At 44.2% G+C, this 19,911-nt stretch overlaps 1 protein-coding gene across 4 annotated transcripts in view; it reads left to right on the forward strand.

Moving 5' to 3' along the window:
• disp1 (dispatched homolog 1 (Drosophila)) overlaps positions 1-19,911 on the forward strand; it is a 70,382-nt gene that overhangs the window by 16,158 nt on the left and 34,313 nt on the right. For 3 of the 4 annotated variants that reach the window (XM_037086815.1, XM_037086812.1, XM_037086816.1), the window contains exon 3: positions 2,372-2,452. The gene's annotated coding sequence lies outside the window, so the exon portion shown is untranslated. Of the gene's footprint in view, positions 1-2,371; positions 2,453-13,385; positions 13,409-19,911 lie in introns of all 4 variants that reach the window. The other variant, XM_037086814.1, reaches the window with a different exon arrangement.

Here is a 19,911-nt window from a genome sequence, read left to right on the forward strand (position 1 = left end):
CTGGAAAATTATAGTTTGATGAAGTGTTTCCATGTATGAATGCTTCATGCCATTACATGTTTGCTGCTTGTTCTGAATCAATGGTTAGGAAAGCAGACGGCGTACCTTCTGACAAAGAAACATCAGTGTGTAACGTGTCTGCAGGACAGTGGCTGACCTGGAGCCAGAGGCACAGGAACGAACCAGACTTCAGTGCTGTCTTGTCTGTCTGGAGATTTCTCTCACTTGGAGGAAATGAGTCTATGATACACAGGCATTGCTCAAATTCCTCCCCTTGTGTCATCGCCGCTAAAGCAAATAGTGGCTTAGGGGAAAGGATTCTGCCACTGAATCAACAGATTGTTTGTGTCCTCACAGGCTCAAAGGGAACATTTTCTGAATTGTGGAAAGGTAGGAATTTAGGGAGCAGTTCCTTTTAGCCTAAGCCTGTCATTGTGAAACCAGTGACTTGAGTTTCTGATCAGCCGCCTCCATGGAGTAGTGCTATTTTCAAATGTTAGTGTCTGTACCTTTACACTTTAAAGTTTTGAAGGGAGATCTGTATTGGGAGGGAGAATTTTCGGTCTTGAATCTCCAGATTTTGATTGACTCTTTTGGAAACGAGAGCAGACTCGAGCCATTGGATTAATTGGTGCACGCATGCTTGACCAGAGCCTACCAGTGACCGGGGTAGATGGGAATTGTCTGTGAGATGGTTGTGTGCAAATTAATTAGGGTCAATCTGAGCCTTCCTGGAAGTAGATCAGTGGAGGTCAGGGCCTTTACAACTAACTCACTATTTATTTCATGTAGTAAGCACCACTGAAGAATAAGGGAGTCGCTGCATTTGACTTTCCCATTAAGCCTCATCTTATTTTTCCATGTTATATACATTTTCCATCCTTCTCGCCTTCAACTGTTTACACTCCCTTCATTTTACTGCCCTCCACTACCGGCAGCACTTCATCACAAGTACTCTACCCAACATGCTGATGTTCCTTTACCTTTAAGAAACGATTCATCACCCATGCAGCAGTCTTGGATGACGGGGATGTTTGCCTGGATATTGAATGTTATCTTGGGTGCATAGTTTTCTTTTACCTCGCTGTTTGCGTCAGTGATGTAAAACTAGATTTATTCTTCCTTGAAATACAGACCACATGGGACACATAGTAAATGCTTGATGTGCGTGGAACATTAAGTCATATCTGAACAGTAAAAAAAACAAAAACCAAGAAGCATGTTCTTGATTAAAACGTCATTTTCTATACAAGCTTACATTATATTCTTGCCTTTTGTGTGCCAAGAGTCAAAAACTGTGTGGATTTGAGAAGTTGTTTCTCCCAAGGCAGCCCTTAATGGCATGTTGTCTATGTGTAAATTATTTTATATCTCTAGTTTGAGTAATTAAGTTGTCCACACTTGCAGTGTTTCACACAGGGAGCCTGGGGAGGAACCCAGAGACATTATGTTTGGTGAAATCGGCCCCTCTGACCTGTGGCTGTTACTCTAAATTGGTTAAAAGTCCTTCCTCTCCTCATATGTCCATATTTCAACTCCCTCTGTGGCTGCCACCCTCTTCATCTCGTCCCTATCGACACTCACCTTAGTAATTGGTGATGTGGACCATATGTTGGGTTTGAATGGCCTTCTGTTCTGCTGAGCCATTAGACATTCTCAAGGACATATTATAACCTTGTTATTAGGCTACCTGTACCTTCCTGGACTGGCGTCACAGGCAGGGAGATAAAGTCTCCTGGTTATTTTTCCTCTTATCAAAGCTTCCCATCTCTTCTTCTCTTCCACCTGTCAAATCATCACCTCTTGCCTTTCATGCAAGTGCAAAATACTCTTCGCTATTCTATGTGAGTGTTCAGTCAGTGCGTGTAATCGTCACCATTAAGTGACCTCCTCAGACCTTATTAACAGGCCGAGCGGACCCAGCAGAAGTGTGACCTTTCAGTCGGAGGGTCGGTGTGTTTAAATAGAGTGGAAGAGGAAAAAGACTTCCAGGTTTGGTACATGTGTCTCTGTGTTTCGCAGCCACCAGGCTCTGAGGTCTCTGACGACTTTGTGAACACATTCTCAGTCTTTCTTCTCTCTTCTCTGCCAATTAAAACAATTTCTCTTCCATCACTTGTTTTGCAGACTAGTCTCTGTAGCTGGAACATTTTGAATTGCTAATTTCCAAAGGATTTTCATGGAAAATTAGCAATAATAATTTTTCCCCCTCATTTAAGAACACAGATGCGCCCGTTGTAGACGTCTTGCTTTTTGCATCCTTGCTGCTTCTCAGGAGTTTATTTTCTAAAGTCGTGATCCTAACTTTGATTCTGCTCTACCCTGAAAAATCCCAGTGACGGATGAATGTTATCTGTGTGTCTCTTTACAGGTTTACCTGTTTTTCTGTGAGGAGTTTTGAGAGTCTGGACGCATGAATAGGTGCAGAGCATGGTCCATCGTCATCCTACAGGTAAGACATGTGACACTGTGTTCAGACATCAGGTGTCTCTGAGCAAAGCAAAACATCATACAGTACATTTGTTCACACCATCTGATTCAATCTGAGCTGCTGCCATTCGCTGGTACTGTTGAATAAATGGTACACATCTCTCTGTTGACATACAAAAACACGATTTAATGACTCACAGTTGGTGCTAAAGAATTGGTTCTTATGTTGGTTTTGATTTATGCATTGGATGATGGATCATGTGGTGATAGTGTTTGACTCGGCGCTCCCAATTATGATACAAGGGTGACCCATCCTTGGACCTCAGCGTTTGATATCATTGTCCAGAAAAAGGTCACTATGAACCTGATGACATGCCGTGAGTCAGCCACACCTGAAAGCTGCTTTATTGTTCCTTTAACTGGTACATGTATGATGAGAACTTGATTCTGAACCCAAAGATTGGGCCCCAGATAGTCCAATGAGAATTCTTGACCTGGCACAAACCCCAGAAAAAGCTTCCAGCTTCCAGATTTACTTCATGTTTATGTGGCCCACTGAAAATGTGCCAAAGGTTTCCACTCAGCCAGTAAACTCCTGAAAACACAACCTTTCCTGTGATGCTGCTTCATAATAAAAGCTTTTAAATGATTAAATAACGGGGGACTTTTATTGTGAAGATGTTAAATGTGTAACTGACTTAGTGGAGCCACTTTGTTAGCGGTTGTTTTGAGGCACACCTTCAAGTAGGAAGCCCAGTTGTGGGGGAAACGTAAAACCCCGGCAATGCCGAGTCGAACTGAATAGAGCCGGGCCAGCAGATGTAATGGAACAGCAGCACAGTACGACTTTTATTCAAGACCAGTGGAGTCACCTTCTGCTGGCTATTCAAAAGAATGCAGGTTTTAAGGTAGTTGTGCTTTTGTGTCTGTTTTCAGACCAGGAAGCTTGGTCCAGGTTTTATACAGGGGCAGCATGGCGGTGCTGTGATTGGCACTGTTGCCTCACAGCAAAGAAGGTCCATGTTTAAGTCCCGGCTGTGGCACGGCGTGGGTTTCCTCTGGGTACTCCGCTTTCACCACCCATCAAAACATTAGGTTCATTCTGCAGTCAGTGCCCGTGACCAAGGCCCTGGTTAAGATGTGGAGCTGGTCCTGGGCGCACACGCTGCACACTGCTCCCTCAGAATAAATACACAGCACCAGTTCCATCATGTTGTGCATCCCATGATATGTGACACAAATAGAGATTCTTCCTCTTCATTGGACCGAACCCGAGGCTAGAACAGGACCTCTAAATGCTTTTATTCACTATCATAATTTTTTAGCTAAAGACAATCATGATTTTGACTGTTTGATGTTCAAATGTCAGTAAACAGAACACAGTTATCACAAAGCCATCATAGAGTCATCCCTCCCCTCGGCTCAGCACCGTACAGACGTAGTCGATGGAAGTCAGTATCCTATAATCGCTGCCCCTTGATCACAAACGGCCTAATAAAGAAAAGGTGCAGCGGAGTGAAGAACCGAGCTGTGAAGCAGCCGTTCCTGGTTCTCTTCCTTTCCCCCGTGCCTCTGTCTGGCAAGTTCAGACAAGCCTCCGGCAAAAGGTGAGGATGTTTGTTCTCCACCTTGCTACAGCTGGGTCAGTGAGCAAGGTAAATGTGTTTACCTACGGCTCATAGCTTGCGGTGCCTTCACAGACCTTTGAGGTGGATTCATGCTCGGAAATAAATGGCTTGTGTCAGGAAAACATTACATCTCTCAACAAGCAGTTTCTGTTGATTATGTGTTCTTAAATATATTATGTTACTCTGAAAACATGTTTGTTGGATGATGTATGGTAATAGCAGCGTGTGGGGGTGTTCGACTGTTTCGCAAATTATCCCCACCGAGAAAAATATCATCGACAGTTCAGGCTGAGCTGGGCTGCGTCCCTTCACCTCCTCCAACACATGACTTCATGTTAAAGTATAAATCTCGACCCAGGCAGCGATGCATGCTCAGGTAATCACCAGCACACACACTTCTCTCACTAACCCGATCGCTTTTGACTTGGTTTCAGACACATTTCTCTCTCACACTCACTCAATATGTCTCCCTGGTTCTCTTTGCCCTGACCTGCTGAAAGCCTTTCAGGGCTTCAGTCAGCCAGCAGCTCTGCTCAGAGGCTCAGCAGGTTCACGTTGGACGCCAGGCCGTCCTCCCTCCTCATTCCTTCAGACTGGCTGCCTTGTCACGTCGAGGCGTCAGGAACACACGCTGATGTGTGTGTGCAACTATGCATAAAATAGATGTATTCAGTGTACGTGAATATGTTTGTGGTTTTATTCCTGTTTGCTCACCTTGTCATGCATGCGTGTATGCACATGAGTCGAGGCTCGACTGTGTAACGTGTGCGTGCCTGGATTCATTTATTATTGTGTGTGATCATTGTGTGTGTCTGTGTGTGTGTGTGTATAATCATGGGTGAATTTGGAGAGCATCTAAAAGGAGCAGCTGCGGCTGCTTTGTAACATGGACAGCGTCTGTTGTTGATTCTGCTGGAGGCTTCAGAACTGGCCCGGCCCAGCTTGTTCTGCCTGCAGCTGCTTGGACTCTCCCTCTAACAGACCTCACTGTCTTTGAAAAGGTCCTGAGAGCCCGAGAGGAAGTGAACCCTGACCTTTAGTGCAGGGCTGACTCCGCTGAGGCCAGGTCGGAAAATGGAAATAATAACAACAGCAAATAATAACAGTTATTATTGTTTCATTTTCTCTGGTGGTGTGGTGCTCGACAGCTCTTGGCTGCGTTCAGACTCTCAGTACATCTTAAATCAACTTGAATATTTTTCCTCTGCATGTGTTCTCCCACTGCAGTGTCATCATTTCCAACAGGAAGTTGTGGTCAAAGTCAAGTAGACCAAAATTACAGTGATTAACATAGTGGTGGTTTCATGAGGGAAGTAACTTGAGGTAGTTGACAGAAGAGCTAAAAATAATGCGATCAACACATTATCCAGATATTAGTGGAATAATGACCTTTAATCAATGCAGTGTTGAATGTTTCTGATTCAGTGGGCTGGTTAGACCAATGTTGGCTATAACTTATTGCAGAAATATGCGACAGAATGACCAAAGCAGAAGGCTGCCGCAAAAACAAAGCAGTGTTGTCTGATAACACAACACGTAGCTCATCAGGCGCCACACAAAGTGCTGCGGTGGGCATTCAAATAGGTGCACAGCTGGGGGGCGATTACATTTAACACAAATTCTGTTTTTCCCACTTTTTATTTTTCAATCAATGTGACAAAAGATGAAATAGTTCAGTGTCAGTTGTGAAATCCTGCCTGGTAGTGTTGTTAACCCCCCTGCAGTGTTTTGGCCTCTGATGAAGCTTTAAATGTCCTGGATCTGTTAATCAAACTACATTTCCTGGATCCTGTTTCACTGGTATCTATAAATCTTAATTCTTTAATAACCAGATTTAGATCAGTATTACAAACCAGAGTAGGCCAGTGTATAATGATTATTGGCTGTTGATTATTAAACTTCAAACTACTGTAACTTCAGCCTGGTGTGCTGCTCACGCTTGTGTTATCTGATTGTAACAGATAAAGTGGCTTTTATTTCGTTCCAATTCGTTTCCAGCATTTTCCCCCTGATACTGTGATCACAAAGCATGATTACAGTGTGATCAGAAAATCATTGTAGCACACCGAGATAAGTCAGACACATCTGAGACATCTCATTGTGTAATCAGTTCAGTTATGAAATGTTTGTCTAAGGAATCGTCTCACTCACGTGTCATAGATGCTGAGATGGTACATATGCTAATTCTCTGTTGCAATAATTTTGTAGGGTGGTTCCTGTTTTGTATTTTGGGGCGAGGCAGCTTTCTTCCACTGTTTCGGCAGAACGTAACCTGACACCTTTCTTGACATTATTATAGTAACTTGAATTACCCCCGAGTGATTTTCACCAGATAAAGAATCCGTCCATCATCAAACCATTCTCAGATGGATCACTGAACAATGCACATACCAGTCGACAAACAGAGCTGAAGGGAACGGAGAAAGCACTCTGAGATTTATCCCAATGTTTCTGCGCTTGGCGACTCAAACAAAGTCTGCCAGTAACCAGCAACTGATCCTCCCTCCCTGTCCTCCGCTAGCAGCTGTGTTGACTGTCTCGTGCCTGGGAACCCTTGATTACTAGGCTGACTGTACACTTGGGTTGAGCCTGGCTGCCAGCTCATTGTGCCTCCCCCTCCAACATGCTGCACACCAAACACAGCCTGCTCAACTTTGATCGTGTGGAGTTGTAAATGACTGCTGCTCCATCATCCAAGGCCTCGGGTTATCCAGCAGGCTTTATTAGTCTAATGACTGGTTAGGGGATGTTTATCTATACTACAGTATGTCTGTCTGAAGACGCCTCCAGCGGCCTTTTCATGTCCAATAACCTCATGTTGGCAGACAATCGCATGTTTTTCGCTTCATTAGAAGCTTCAGCTGCGATGGCTCGGGATGATGTCTTCATTAAAGTTTATGATTTGTTGATTTTAATAATCTGTTGTGTTTCTTGATGTGATGGGAGGTGTTAGGAAAACACCACTCCTCGATATAACAAGACACAGGTGTAGTGAAATGACATCAGTGCATAAGCTCACATGGAGGAGGCGATTCTCCAGCCAAAATATGATTCAACTTGATATACGTCCACAGTTTGATTTATGAATACCTTGCTTGGTGTAATGAAACCACATATTAATAACAGGGGACTATAAATGCGATGGAGGAATGGCTAACGTTGAAAAACTTTGGAGTATTTGAATAAAGTCTCGGTTGGTGATCAATAACAGATGCTTTTAAAAATCACAGACTTAGTTTTCCAAATATTTTAAACTTGAAATGGACATTATTGCTCAACATCACCCAACATATTTGTCTAATCTTTATGAAAAAGACACTTTATTTAGCTTATGTAAAAAGATAAGAACTCAAACAAGATGTTGTATCCAGCCAAGGTTGTTGCAGAGAGTTGTTATGCACAATAAAGTTTCCGTGATGCACATTAATGCATGTTGGGCTGCAGGAATCATGCATGCAGTTTTAACAGCCTCTCTTAGATCACTGTCACCTGATTTAACTGTATTTCAACCATCCTCTGTGGTTCCTTAACTGCCGGCACTGAGTTGTGAGTTATGAAAATGAAAAAAAACAAAGAAACTTAATACTAGCCGTACTAATACTGAGGCTAAAGAGATGGCAGTTTTGTTCTGTTGGTTTGTTTGGTCACTCTGTTCCAGTGTGAAATATCTCAACAACTCTTACATGAACTGATGTGTCCCCAGTGGATGAACCCAGCTGACTTTAATGATGCACTCTCCTGTGTTATGTTATGGCCATATGCGCCTTTCACACTGGACAGAAAACCAACTAACACCCACTGGTAGGTTCACTCGCAGGTGTTTATCAGCTCCAGCTCCGATCAGCTTGTCAAAACACAAAATCCACCCTGTAATGTGTGAAGACGTTAAATGTCATCATGTGGACGCCATCTGACACACATCACCCATCCATAACACTGTTGTGGACCAATGCGTTGATCTGGCCTCTTAAAAAAAAAAATAATAATAATAATAAATAGACAAATACAACATTGTGTATAATTGCAGACATGCTTGAGTCTGTAAGTATTGTGGGAACTCCTCAGTCTCGCCCCTCCAGCTGTCCGGCAGTGTTGCAGACAGCTGGTGTACAAAAACACATATAGATGCTAATGTTGGTATAAAAAATGTATTTGACAGTGAAGCTCATAAACACTGAGCCTCCACCTGAGGTCAGGAAAAGTGTAAATCTCTAATTGTCTGTGTATGCGGTAGTGTATCTGCTGCCCTCTGTGTAGTTTTACCAGTCTCATGTATAATTCAGGCCTGTCGTCTGAGAAAACGTTTGCTTTGAATTAACCGACTCTGTTCGTGTCTTTTTTTCCCAGACGGGAAGCAGATCTTATAACCAGGGAACCGGAGAGGAAATGATAAATGAAGGAAAGGCACGGACACGCAGCTTCAGATCAATGCAAATCTGAGCTCTGTTTATTGTTGTAGGTGCTGAGGTTTTGTCAGAGACCGACTGGCCTTGATCACAGTAGTAGGAAGCCTGTACATCTGTGCGTGACACCTGGCTGACCTGCTGTATAGTATGTGTAGGTGTGTACATAAAATATTGTTTCTACAGTAACAGATATCCAAGCACGTGGTTGAAGTTTCCTTTTCCTCCTCGCTGACTTGTAGTTGGGAGCTTTTAATGGAGTTGTGTTGGAGATGGTGAGGACACTGACGGGGGTTGGAAGGTCTGAACGAGGTCCGGACGTTTGACCCTGAAGCTCAGGCCGCTGAGGACGTACTCCTGTTGTTTCTCACTGGATTTCCCCACAGAAGTTCTTTTTTATTTCATAAGGAAACAAATTCTGTTGGTTTGACATAGACAATTTGAATCTGGCTGCCCCTGAAAAGCTCTGTTTTGTTCTGCCTTTAAAAAAAAAAAAAAAAAAAAACCCTATTGGGTTTCCTTTGTTGAAAGTGGGTAAGTAGGGAGATGAAGCCTGCAGGGATGTGTGTATTCATAACACTAGTGCCTCTTTTCTTTTAGGCTGCATTGTCTGGTGTTGTGGATCCTCTTTGCTCTATTGTCTCGTCAGTTCCGCTGGTGGTCTGTCATGTAAACAGCTCTCAAAGGGGAACCTTCTCCACTCTCCTTTTCAAAGCGCTCTGGCTCTCAGTCTCTTTCTGTGGTCGTCTTCTCGACTGTCTGCCGGTCTCTGTCTCTTTTTACCCCATCCCCTCTGTTTCTGTTTCTCCACCTCCGTCACACTCCCACTCAGACAAACCTCCCGGGTCTAACCATCGCTGGCAGTGGATCTGTCCCCGAGCAGAGCCAATAGTGTATTGGGGTTTTAGGTGCCAGTGGGGTAGGAAGGACCCTGCTGGCTTGTCAGTGTCTCTGACCCCTCAGTCACAATGGGTCCCTCTCCCCTCCCACTCATTTCCCTGCCAAGCTGGGAAGAGTAAATATTTATCAGCCCCCACAACAATGGCAGGCTCAGAGGAGAAAGAGACTTTGACCAGAGCTCATGCAAGGCCTGTAGGCAGTGCTGGTGTCAGTCGGGGCCTACGGATGGGTTGCAGGAAGATTAAGATGGGGTCCTTTTGAATATTGTGGACTGATACATTCCTGAAGTTAGTCGTTATCGCACATCACCAGGACTGTACTGAAATCATACTTTCCACAACTGGTCGTGCCCATGGGACTCAGCCACACTGCTGATGTTACTCAGTCAGTCCACCACTTCGTATGAAGAACCACAAACCTGTGATCAGGTATTGTTGGTGCTCAGAGGATGAATCCTAAAGACCTCCGTTATCCCCTGACTCTTCACGTTCTGCCACCAGCTGGTCAAAGTGTTCACTTATCTGTGGATATATAGTAACTCCTGCAGGATGGATGGTTCAGTGTGTTGTACAGACATTCATGATGCTCAGATGATTCGCCCCTATGACTTTGGTAATCCTCTGACTTTTCCTCTCCTCACACATGAGGTTGACTTTATAAAATATATCAAAACTACGATGTCTTAGAATGAAATCTTGTTCAGACATGTATGATAAATTATAATATCTTTGGTGGGACCTTAACTTTACATGGATTTAAACACTTGTGTGCTCTCTTGGGTAAATTCCTTGTCTCTGATCAAACCGTAGTCAAATTACACGAGTCATGGTTTGTTACTTTCCACCTTTGCAGCCACAGCTGAAGGAATACACTCTGTTTGGTAGTAGCTGCAGAGCAAGCACTCTTCATGTTATGGACTGTCTCTTTTCCCTGCCCTTGGCTTTCTCTCCGTCCGTCCTCTCCTCTGGAGTAAGATTAGTGTCTATTAGATTGCGCCACAGTACATTACAATTAATAGCCACGTGTTGAAGAGAGGTCCTAGCTGTAGCTGCAGGGAAACAGACGCTGCTGAAGAGGGTCATTGTTCCCTGCATCACGTGCCGCCGCTCTCCGAGTGACATTAACGGCCTGAAGGCCTGGTGACGGGTGCAGAGGCGGGCAGATGGATGGACCTACTGTGGTGAACAGTACATGTATACAGAGAGAATGACTGAGGCAGATCAAACAGGAGGAAGAGTGACACAGAATTAAGGGCATACTAAAATATGTCAGTGACAGGAGCCTTTTCATCAGGCCATAACTTCTATGTTTCTGTCCTGTCTTACATGTAAAGTCTTTGACTGATGTGGCAGAATATTGTTGCTTGTGAAGCTCAAAAACAATTATCCACTGTGTTACAGATGCTTCTTTCACAGTGTTTGCTTATTGGGAAAAGTCTCTCTGGGCCTCAGAGCATCACGCGACAATGTAATAACAGGATATGGCCACTACGAAAAAATGGCCAAATCGTGTAATTTGCGGAGAAAGTTCAGGTCAAGCCAACTGCGTTCAGTACTCCTCCTCCTCTTCTTCTGTGGTTTTACTGGCTGACGAGAAAACCACACTGCCATCCACTGTATCGGAGACTGAAGTAAATTGCTGATGCCGATTCATGCTGGGTGGGGGTGGTGATGGAGGGCGGATGGTCTTTAAAATTACATCGTTGATTAGAACAAAAGTTGAATTTGGATTTTACCTTCCTGGTTGAATGTATGGGAAACACTGCAGTGACACTCTTTGGATGGGAGGTGTACGGATGTAATGTCTACAAGTCGTGCTTGAAGGGACGACACCAGAAATAATTTCGCCACAACAAAAGCAACTCCAGCTCTGGCTCCACTGAAATCTGAGCCCTCACAATGTAAAAGGAAGAAGATGTGACCTAAATCAAAAGATGCATGAAGCAATCTTTAGTGAGTCAGTACAGGCACAGACTTGATTAATCCGGGGAGAACATGAGAATCATTCTTCCTCATTGGATCTGAAAAGGTTACAGGTTGCTAAGGAGACGATACTAACAATGTAGCACGAAAGGAAAAATGGAAATTACCAAACAGCGTTCGTAAAATGGTCTTGGCACATTGTGAATGTATTGCAAGTTCCAATCGCATCATCTTCTGCTGAAAATGTCGGCAGCGCTACGTCTTGAACAGCATCGTCGTTCCTGTTCTTCTGTGTTTACTGGTGGCCAGCAAACCAACTTTAAAGGTGCATACCGCCACATACTGCCTGTAAATGCTACACAATGCTGGCTGTGTATTATCAGATGTATTTATCAGCTCTAATTTCTTTTTTCTGCCGAGAATAGCGTCTTTCCAAGGCTTCTGGAATTGATCCATCTTGGTGTCAGAGTTTGACTGTCTACCTAATCTGGAAATAATTCATAGAGCAGGTGAACATAAAGCCCTGATGTGAGAATAGTCATGTGATGATTCTGACCGGAGGACTGTGGCCACACGCACGACTTCTTTTTGTTGTGTGAAACACGCCGATTTCTATCTCAGCCAATTTAAGACTTTGCAGTTCTGGATCCACAACAGTCCCAAAGCTACAGATACCGTTGTTGTACCTCTGGTCCTCCCATTATTATTCCTTGTGGGGGGAGGCCCATTGACCCTGAGCATGATGTAATTCCATAAGCCTGTCACTAATAATTTCCCCCTCATTTTTAATGGCTCTGAGATTAATGCCAGAGTGAGACTGGGCCCCAGTCATGTCAGGGTGTGGAGATTTTTCCCCCCTCGTTGCTTTTACAGCAATTTTACACTGTTTATAAATATTTATGGACATATACAGACGGCTAATAAAGTCCGCATTGGCGAAAGCAAGCCAGACCACTTTCCACTTATTTTCATTTTTTGAGCATTACCGCTGCTCCCTGGCACCGTGCTGCCTGCTGCCAAAACGCTGTACCCACCATTTGACTCGTAATAATAACAGCTTGTTTTCCCACAGAAGAAACCTTTGGTCCAGTAAGGTATTCATCTACATGCCTGCCGAGGACAAACACACCCTCATGTGTCCACAGTTAATGTCTCCTGGACGGTCGGGGCTGAGGGATATCACACCGACATGCCTCACACATGTACACTGTATCACACACACCTGTACACACACGGACACCTGTCGGCCCTTTTCTTCCCTCGTGGTCCTGTATCGGTTTCCTGTTTGATGTGGGGTTTGTTTTTGGTTGTCGAGGCTCAGAGGAGTCGTGTGAAGTGGATGAGCTGTCAGGAGGAGAAACGGGCGCCGTTATTGTTTCACGACAGATTGTTTGTTGTTGAAGATGAGCAGAGAAATTTCAGAAAGTAAGGTTTAGGTGAGGTGTGTGTGTGTGTGTGTGTGTGTGTGTGTGTGTGTGTGTGTGTGTGTGTGTGTGTGTGTGACACAGACACGATGACTTATGTGGGATTATTTCCAGGATCCATTTGTCAGAGAACACATTTATCATGGAGTCCACTGGTGTCAGACCCGCTGCTTTCCCACCACGTCTCTATTACGCTGCACTGGTACTCGCTTTGACACTCAACACCTGACACACACACACACACACACACACACACACACACACACACACACACACACACACACACACACACACACACACACAGTCAAAAAAGATACATTAATTCAGATAAATGACCCGACTGAGAGACAGTTCACAGTCCCAACCCTGAAAGTCGAGATGAATTCTCTACATTCCTTTTTTTTTATAAAGTGGTTTTGTCATTTTCACAGTTTCTTCTTTGCTTTACTCTGGGCTGCCTCTACGATCCGAGTCTTCACGCCTTGAAGGCTGAATTTGTTGTCAGTCCCTGCATTGCATTTCAATAATGAGATGAGATTCCATCATGTCTGTTTCCTTCATTCATATTGTGCTTTAATGAGCCAGAACCATGAAGTCAGACAACATCTTTCAGCTGCGGCTCAGACAGACCGGCTGGTCTCTGACCTACCTGTGAAAACATTTATTTTCTTCTAACAGACGATCATCTTGAACATTTATGGGTGAGTTTTGTCATCCTGATTTTTGCACATTACTGATTTGGATAAAAAAATCTATTATTATTATTATTATTATTATTATTATTATTATTATTATTATTATTGTTGTTGTTGTTGTTGTTGTTGTTGTTGTTGTTGTTGTTGTTGTTGTTCTTGACCTGTTTGTCAGGCAGTATGAGAAGTCTCTCTGACTTGAAGAGAGAGACAAAATTCATGGCAAAAAGTGTGAGACAGAGGGCGAGATGTAGAGGCAAGAGTGTGTGTGTGTGTGTGTGTGTGTGTGTGTGTGTGTGTGTGTGTGTGTGTGTGTGTGGAGCAGCTGCAGAGGCCCTGGTTCCCGTCTTCCTGGCGCACACCTCTCCGCAGGGAGCGGGAAGGACTCCAAGTGCCCCGAGTTCTGCTCTAACAGCCCCCAGACCCAGAGACACACACACACACACACACACACACACACACACACACACACACACACACACACACACACACACACACACACACACACACTCTCTAAGTTACTTGTATACAGTTCGGTCCGGACATGTCTGGACGGTGACACAGTTTGCCACCACAGTAGATTTGAAATGAAACAATGAGTTGAATTTTCAGTGTGATTGAATGTTTGGGAACCACAAACATTATTATACACAGTCACAGCGTGAGCATCATGTTCAGTTACTGCTGCTTCAAAATAAAAGCTTTTAAATGACTAAATGTTGTGAAGAAGTTTTAGTAAATGAAATGTGCGGGGGTCGGAAGAAGAGTGTTGGTTTAAGAAACACCTTCATGCAGGTAGACCAGCTGTGGCAGCATCAGATGTGACGGTAAAACAGCACAAGTGGTCGAGGCGAGGCGTTTTTTGAGACATGCCCACTTGTTCTTCATCTGGCTGGTTTGGTGTTTTTCTTGACCATGGAAAGGATCCTGCGATGATCCAACACCGTCGTCTTTCATGGACATCCAGGCCTCGTTGTGTTGCTGAGCTCACGAGTGTGTTTTTTTTTTTTTCTTCTCAGAATCCATCAAACTGTTGATTTAGGCACTCCCAATGTTCCAGCCATCTCTCTGATGATTTTTTTGTTTTTAAGCTGAGAGATTTACTGTTTCACTTGCAACTGCAGAGACATGTCACAAGTGGAATAGACTCCAGACATTTTACCTGCTTAATAGATGAAGACATGACAAAGGAAAAGTCCAGACCTGTTCATGAAATACCTTCTGAGTCGTGTCACCTTCTTGTTTCTTGTCCTTATCCTCTCTAGTGTCTGTGGCCGCTGCATGAACAGCGTAACAACAGCATCCAGGGAAGAAAAGACTACACTAGTAGAACGTATTTACACAACAGTGTAGATGATGTATAAGTTAAGCATCTAACATGCATTTGGAGCAGCTATCTGGAGCCAGAAAACCTTTTTAGTGAGTCTAATTGATCCCCTTTTCACCCCCCATCAGCCCTCTGAGAGCCCACTTGTACTTCAGTGAGATGACACAGGATGAAGTCACTCCATGTGCCTTGGCATCAACATCTTTGTTTCAGGGACTGTGGTGATGTGCCAAGGGCGATGTTCTCCCAGCACAGCGTCCTGCCCAGTCCTCTGTGAGAGGGACACGGCCATGAAAACTCAAGCGTCCTCTGCGTCGAACAACAAACTGCCATGTAGGACGCAGCATGCCAAACTCAGAACAGGGCAGGAAGCTTGTCATGCAGTGGGGACGTTGCACAACTCAACTGTATCACCAGCCGGCTTCCTCTGAACAGAATAGGGTGTGACTGGAAACTGAACTTTGATGGGTGGTGGTTGTAGGTTTTGACTCTGATCATTTGTTTATCTGCTCTTTAATTTGGTGGGATTCAATTATCTTATTGAATCTTCTGTGAGCAAATTCAAAGTGTTTTATGACGGGAAAAAAAGTTGTTGTGGGGGGAAAAAAACCAGCTTCCTTTGTTTAGGAAAAAACCTCTTAGATAACATAAGATGATCCTTTATTAGTCACACAGTGGGGACATTTGTAATATTACAGCAGCAGAGAGGACAGCAATGGCAGTAATGGACAGAAACACAGTTTTTAGCAATGTTACTGTTTCTGGGTTGTTCCATTTTGTTTTAGCTAAAGCCAGATTATCAATATTCCTCAGAAAAGTTAGAAAGCTTGGTAGCACGACCAACATAAGCTCTTGTTGTTATAATCCAGCTGTTCTACTGCATCATCACACTACAGAGCAGGTTCATTCCTCAGCAGTCCACCACAGTGACCGGCGTTAAGAACATCCATATGGAATTAGCAAATCATCTCACTGACTGTCTTGTTTGCTTCTTTATGTCATATTGATGCATCAGTATTAAAATTGAGATTATTTAATCACTAGTTCAAATATTTCTCCTGGTATCTTTAAATGTAATATTTTGATTTTGAAGTTTCAGGGAAAGTGAAACAGGATCTGACTCAGATGATTCATTGACACAGAGCAGTTCTTGGCAATGTTGAATAAAATTAAACCAGTGTCATGTCAGGAAATAGAAGACTTTACTATAGATTCTCTTGTGTTTTGTAGTAAAATCTCGGGACAGACTCTGAAGCCAGTAGCGGACCCGACATTGTTACAGAAATTCTTTTGGTTTCAGCAGCAGAAACAGTATGTATGTGTAGAACAAACAAAGCAGATTACGTGGAACTGTTTGTGAATAAAAGACACCTGAAGTCTTGTAGTCATTTGTGGTGGTTACAGCTGCAGCGAACAAAATACCAACAGCCCACAAAACAGCGGAGAAAGAGCAAGCGATGAACGTCCTGTGGAGTAAAGTTTAGCCGCTATATTAAGCTCATCTGTCTGCGATAAGATCGGCAGCATGGAGACCCTGGAAGCTCAGAAGATGATGATTGAGATGGACAGAAAGCTTTGAAGCGGCTGGAAGTCACGGTCAATCTGCAGACCGGCCCTGTCTGCACTCCAGCTGCTGGATGTGGTGACACTTCAGCGACACTTCAGCTTCAATATTTCTCGTATGTCTGGAGTTTTATTTGGAGACAGAAAAGGGGAGAGTGTTGTCTTTTCTCCCGCCGTCTTCCTCTCCGACACTCCCTCCCTCGGCCGTCCCCCTCACCCGAATGCCCTTTCCATCCCTCTTTCTCACAGCTCGTTCCCCTCAACCTTCACTCTGTCCTTCCTCATGTCTCCATTTTCTATCTCAGAACGTCTAAAAGTTTATGACAGCAGGATGTGATCTCACACCTCCCCCAACATTTTCAACCACACAATAAAATGTCATCATTTTTTTCCCTCCATCCTCCCCGAGGCTCGTCCCCCGCCCTCAGAGGCCCTCAGAGGCCTCCAGAGAAATTTGACACACAGATGCGATCCTTCAAGTTTTATCACAGTTTTCCTTCAGACCCATTTTTGCTCCGTACTCTTTTCCCCAGTATCCAGGCTTTTGTTTGAGGTCCTGAAATGTTAGAATTCAAGTCGTCTTGATATTTTAGAATATGTGTTCATATGTTTCCTTTATGTTTTCATGTTCACCTGTGTGAAGGTGTTGGTGGGGTAGACGAGAAACAGAGTCAAAAGCTCTTCAAATGCAGTTTGTTTCATACTTACCTTTTCTTCTGTTATTGTAAGTGTTAAATATATTTGAGCCTGAGACATCGGTCCTGACAAATAGTAGATCAGCCCTGGAGAAGTGAAACATCAGTCAAAACTAGTTTTCCTTCTCTGAGTATTACAGCCATTACATACAGATTGATATCATCAATGTGTTTTTTTTTCTGGGTAAAGGAAAATTAATTTGTTAAAGAAAGAAAACAACAGCACAAAATTCTTATTTTTTCCGTGGATGTTGGAGCATGAACTGAGAGTCTAAAGATGAAGGTGGTGTTTTGTGATATTAGGCCGTACAGATAAAGTTGCCTTGAGGTTTGGGACACACACACACACACACACACACACACACACACACACACACACACACACACACACACACACACACACACACTGTTTGTTGAGTCGGTCTGGAGAAGTGCTGAGTGTAGAAAGGCTTCTGGCTCGGTGTCTGTTTGGGCTGCTCTCCTTATGAGCAAACGTTAACTCTCTCCCATTAATTCTCACTCACAAACATCTGTCCACCAAATTCCTCCTCAACAGTCCTGTGAGTTGTCTGTCTCTCTCTTCTTCTGCGTGTCTGTCCATCTGCCTCTCGCCCTCCCCTCCCTCCGACTCTCCTCCTTCCGCTCTGCATAACTTCCCTGTTGCCCTGTTTGTGTCCGAGATCAAACCAGGACTCTGTTCAAACACATTAAGATCTCTTTTCTCACTCTCTGCTCTACAGACTCTCCTTCTGCTCGCTCTCAGCTCTCCCCCCGTCCTTCTCCCTCTGAGGGACAACAGAGAGGAGTTTTGATTCAACTGTGTCTTTTCCCAGACTAGGAAGTTGCTCAGGCACTTGAGGGAAGGGAAGAGGGAGATGTGGAGTGGAGGGCCAAGAAAGGACGGGGTCATCTGTGTTGACCGGCGACAAAGGCTGCTCCAAAGCCCCTGACACCCTGTGACGGCCTCAGGAAAAACAGCCGTGATTAGAGGCCGGAGCCACAAGTGTGCATGTTTAATGTGATAAAGCAACAGCAGTAAAACAACAGGCCTCTTTTTTCTCATTTTCAAACATTCTCTTGTTGTGCTGCCAAATAATTGCAGCTGGCCAGTACTGATTCTGCATTCAGTTTAAATACTGGATGGTACGGTTCTGTCCAAAGATAAAAAAAAAAACTAATACTGAACTTAGAGGCAAAATTTACACCGAATCTGTTTTCATCCATCTTTGATCATCGAGTATCTCTGTGAGCGGTGCTGATCCACTTACTCAGAACTTAAATGTTTTCATCTCCAGCTGAAGGAGAACATTTTCCAGGCTCGGTCTGCAGCCGCTTTCATACACGAATTCAACGTACAAGCGAACCCAATTCTTTGGAAATTGTCCGGAGTTTCTTTTTCATGCAGTTGCGTAGCACACAGCAGACATGTTCTCACCCACTGGAAACATCCTGTTTGGTTTAGGCAAGAGGTGGAGAGGAGGAGGAAGAGGAGGAGGAAGAAGAGGTGGAGAGGAGGAGGAAGAAGAGGTGGAGAGGAGGAGGAAGAAGAGGTGGAGAGGAGGAGGAAGAGGAGGAGGAAGAGGAGGAGGAAGAAGAGGTGGAGAGGAGGAGGAAGAAGAGGTGGAGAGGAGGAGGAGGAAGAGGTGGAGAGGAGGAGGAAGAGGAGGAGGAAGAAGAGGTGGAGAGGAGGAGGAAGAAGAGGTGGAGAGGAGGAGGAAGAAGAGGTGGAGAGGAGGAGGAAGAGGAGGAGGAAGAAGAGGTGGAGAGGAGGAGGAAGAGGAGGAGGAAGAGGAGGAGGAAGAAGAGGTGGAGAGGAGGAGGATTCATCTATAATGGTGTTTGTATGTATCAGTAATATAAAAAGTGAAAGAGTAGAAAGCAACGTACAGGCAGGCAGAAGAGAACACAAAGTAGGTAAACTCTGTACAACAACATCAACACAACTACACACTAGCTGCCATCGTATTGGATGCAAACACTGATGTGAGTTTCTCTGGTGCCGACATGACCTTCACATTTGTGTTTCTGTTGACTAATGTCGAAACTCCTGGATTGAGTTCTATGAAATTTGCATAAAACATTCATGTTTCCCTCAAGAACTGTGTAACTTTCCATCTGTCACCATCATCAGGACTTTAATTTTGCTCTGATATGTTTTTTGATTGAAAACTTAATGAACCAGGTTCATTAACTCAGACATGAAAGCTGCTTGTTGTCATTGTCATTGTGAGCGTGCTGTCATTAGCATTTAGCTCAACGTCCAGCCTGCTAGCTCTCTAACATCTATTCTTTTAATTGTCTCCTGATCCCTGTGGAGAGGTCCTGACCCGCATGTAGGAACCGTCTTTCTTACCTCCGTGGTGTCAGAACGTAGAGACACTTGAGCTCTGACTTACACAATTACTCGCGGTTATCTCTGATCACTTACTGTCCCTGCTGGATGTAGTCAGTGTTGGAGTTAGCGTTTGGGTTAGCAGTTTGGGTACAGCATTAAACAGGCCAGGTGACGTCAGTGACAGCCTTTCAGCTCCGCGTTGGTCTGTCTGAAATTGTTTCCCAATCGTGGCACATTAAAATAATTCAATTATCCACAAATCAACAAGTGTCCTCGCCGTGGGGTTTTGCACCTGCCAGACGTTGTGATTCAAACACGTACACGTGATGTCATTCACACCTTCGAGCTGGCGGTCAACACCTCGGAGAAGAATGTTGACCAGAAGTGCAGCTAAAGCGCTCTGCCAGTCTCGTCTCGCTGCAGCCAAGTGCTTTCTCTTCTTTAGTTTTTCCCTCCATACTTGTGTGTCATTTTCTTTTATCTTTGTCTTGTGTATGCAAGGAAATAACTAAAAACAGACAGCGGTCATCTGGATACAGTCTGTCTCTGGAACAGCGCTGGTAACTTCTCACAAAGTAATCTGAGTGTTGAG

The sequence above is a fragment of the Acanthopagrus latus genome, chromosome 22 (genome assembly GCF_904848185.1).
Source record: "Acanthopagrus latus isolate v.2019 chromosome 22, fAcaLat1.1, whole genome shotgun sequence".
In the NCBI taxonomy this organism is placed as follows: Eukaryota; Metazoa; Chordata; class Actinopteri; order Spariformes; family Sparidae; genus Acanthopagrus; species Acanthopagrus latus.